The 3,731-nt window shown below is 40.2% G+C and overlaps 1 protein-coding gene across 3 annotated transcripts in view; it reads left to right on the top strand.

Annotated features, from left to right (window-relative positions):
- LOC102673507 (calcium uptake protein 3, mitochondrial) overlaps positions 1-3,731 on the top strand; it is a 21,459-nt gene that overhangs the window by 9,875 nt on the left and 7,853 nt on the right. The gene's annotated exons all lie outside the window — the stretch shown is intronic.

Below are 3,731 nucleotides of genomic sequence, written 5' to 3' on the forward strand. Positions count from 1 at the left end.
AACAGGCCCAATTTCCGAAACGACGGATGGGCAAGGCGACGAGGTGGTCTCTCCCCTCCCCATATCCCCTCCACGGCTTCCCCAGTTCGCCCGGTAGCAATTTGTACAAAGAGGCACCGGCACCTCGACTCCCTTTTCGGCCTCCTCTCCAACTAACGAGAAGATTAGGCCTAACGGCGTTCGGTATCCCATAAATCCAAGGCGCCGCGCGCATTAACCGTGGAAAAGAAAAAGGAGGGGAGGATTTATGGATGTGCCGCGGCGTAAATTCATTCTCGCGGAAATATCTTCCTCCCCCTCTCCTCTCCCCTCCGTAACCGGCGTTATTCCTCTGAATGAGGAGGAATAATCGTGAGATCGTGAGATCCATGGACATGGTTGGCGCGGGGAGCATCAAGGTTGTTTCGTAACAGGGATCTAGAGTTCCCTCGAGATGGGGACCGACTTTGGTCCCGTCGTTGACCTTGACCACGGATTAACACGCTTTGGAGGAAATTTTTGAAGAATATTTTTTTTTTCTCGAAAAGTTTTATTGAAAATCGTGGGGAAAAGTTGGGATAAATTTGCGTTGCAGTTCGGTTAATTGTCAAGTTTGAAGTTGTTGCAAGTTGAAAGTTGATCTCGATCGAATTGAGAAGATTCCTCGAGGATGATTGATCGAGCGTCGTTTCGAGGAACAATCGTTGTTGGCGTTGTTGGTTAAACTTCTTGGGAAAGTTGTAGCGAAGGAGAAAGAGGAAGCAGAAATCGAGTTGCGCAATGGTTTTTGAAGTTTAACGGGTTTGCGGTGGCTCTCGAAACGATATAAAAGATTTATGGAAACATGTTAAACGTCAGGGAATATTAGAATTGGCAATGGCATGTCGAGATTCGCTGTGAGTGAGTGGCCAATATTTGTGGTCTTACACAGCGTGTGAGGGAGGGAGGGGGGACTTACGTCACTTGTTTCCGGATATGTCAATATTTTTCCATACTTGGAATTAATAAGCAATCGCCTGTCTTAATATTCCTACACGGGCGTTAATAATGATTTTTGACAGGCCGAGCAATCATTTTTAACTTTTCTGAAAACAGGTTTTACGCCCTTCTCGTCATATTTTCGACCTGATCGATTTCATGTTTTTTCCCCTCCGTCGATCGCGACCACTTCTAGCTCGAATCTCTATGCCCATACGTATTTCTCCTGTTTCCCATTCGTTCAACTCGAATTTATTACAACTCGGGAAAAGATGGTTATTCTCAATTTTTCTAGGATATGATTAAGAAATTAAAACGAGACTAGGGAGAGAAAAAAAGAAATTATCTCTCCTCCCCTTTGAATCTCTTAAATATATTTCGACGTAACAACAACTCGTAACAAACATCGTAAGATAAAAAATATTTTATCGAGATATATCGCCCGTTGCTCTCCTTTTCAATCATTGTAATGAGAATGCAAGAAGGGGCGATTAAACGGTCGGAGAAACATTCAGTCGTTTTCTTTATCATTCGTTAAAATTGGCATCGATATGCCGTATTATTACACACATATGTATGCAGGCCATAAATCTCGTCGTGAGTTTAAGCAAAAGTAAAAATTAACGCATTCATTTCGCGCGGAACGTGTAATTGTTACTTTCCCTGGATCGTGCAATTACACGAATAATTACAAAACGGCGCGGCCATTTTGCGCGTTTCGTGCAATAAAATGATTTTGTTGAAAATACGATTATCAGTTTTACGAAGATGAAAGAGAACGTTTTAGAGGGCTCGTAAGTAGTTGCGTATGCAACGAGTGGATCAATTTTGTTTCTACGATTTCACGCTTAATAGTTTTATTTTTTGGAAAAGAGAAATAAAAATGAAAAAAAGAAAGAGCTTCCTTCCTTTGCCTACACGTGAATCCACCGAGTTATTTCGGCGAGCTAATCTTGATCGGTTGAACAGGAAGCGGCCATTACCAAGTGAGAGAGAGAGAGAGAGACATTGTAAAAAAAGATTCATTGCGTAGAAAAAGAGTTGATTTACGATCAAAGAAAGAGAAAGAGATTCGCGAAAGACGCCGTATCCGATTACGATGGCGTTTATGGAAATGCGCGTCGAGCAACAAAACTACGACGAAGAATCTTCGAGGGTGACCACTTGCAAGCCACTTACCTTGCCTCCTCGAGAGGAGTTGCGTTGTGGATAATCAGAAAATTCTGACGCGATAATATTGTTAATACGAATTATAATACCGTGTTAATATCTCCGTTCTAAATCTAATAAATATTCCACAGAGAAGATTTTCATTTTCTTTCGAGAAACACCGATATTCGACCACGCGAGACGAAAGAACGAAAGAGCGTGTGTTATTACATGGACGAATAATAGGCGGGATACGACGACAATAATAACTCGAATTGATCGATTGTCTCGGAAGCCGGGGTGGGATCCGTCACGTTCCAGCAGTTTCGCGTCCGCGGAATGAACGATTCAATCTGCGCCGGTGAGATCGCAAATTCGCGTCGTTACACCGGCTCCTGTCGCATAACTTTTAAGGCTTAACTGCAGCTTACGTCGCGAAATACGCATATCGCTTGGACGTAGGTAAGCAGATAGCCGAGAGAGAGAAGAGTGGGCGTATAAGGCTCCCACGAGGGGGAAGCCAACAAAAGGGCCTCGCCCTTCTAGAAATTCGACAATCTTTCATAGTCGTGTTCCAGCCTCGTATCGACAGTTTGTTAACCCTTGTCTCTCTGTGCAACAATGGGATGGGTGTGTATGTGCATATATATATATATATAGATCGAAGAGATAGAACGATCGAATCGAATTGTGTTACGAAATTTTTCTACAATTTTTATTATTTTTTGGTAATTTTTTTCCCAATTCCTTTTTTTTTTTTACCGATTTTCTAATTTTCTAATTTTCTAATTTTCTAAGGTGGCGTAGGTTAGGCAAATACGTAATGTTTAAAACTGATATATATCGATGCAAGTTCGAAAGTGGATGTCGGTACCTTTAAATTACAGGTGATTTGACGATTTGTAATGCTACCGTATAAGCTTATTATGCAAATAAATTCAGTATTCGGTGTGGGCGGTAGATAATCTTTTCTCTGAAGGTAAACCTTGTCGTATAATACGGTGGAACATGTATTTCATATCTCGAGATTATAACCGATCCCTCGCATCTATGAAGCTACAAGTGTATAATTTTTGAGTTATCGAGGCGATATTTTTCGATTTTATCAAAGTTGCCGATCTGAAAGATCGGAAGAAAAATAATCATTAATTTATATTCATTATATTCATATTCGTAGAATATTAATTATCTTCACGATATATAAATATACATATATATATGTATGTGTAACAAAATATTGCAAATTCGCAAAATTCAACTTGTTAATAAACGGTTATGATTTAAAGACGTTATAAATTACACAGAATTTACATCTGAACGTTAAAACTGGCTGTCGCTTCATAGGTAACAAGATGGGGGAAAATGTGCGTGAAACGTAGTAGTTATGCTCGTAAGACGGTACAAGTGGTGAATTTTATCGATGTTTTATATACGTTGCACAGTCACTTTAATCATGAGAGTACAGATTTTACAGGATATAGAAAACGTGTGAATTTCATGCCCGCGTATTTGCACGTTCACTCTGACCGTGATATTAAACAGTCTTCGAAAAGGAAAAAAACGAAGGAAAAGAATTTTCTTCGCTCGATGGGAGAAATTTACGTTTACCATTTTTTTTTTTTTTT

The sequence above is a fragment of the Apis dorsata genome, unplaced genomic scaffold, assembly GCF_000469605.1.
Source record: "Apis dorsata unplaced genomic scaffold, Apis dorsata 1.3 scaffold_77, whole genome shotgun sequence".
Classification (NCBI taxonomy): Eukaryota; Metazoa; Arthropoda; class Insecta; order Hymenoptera; family Apidae; genus Apis; species Apis dorsata.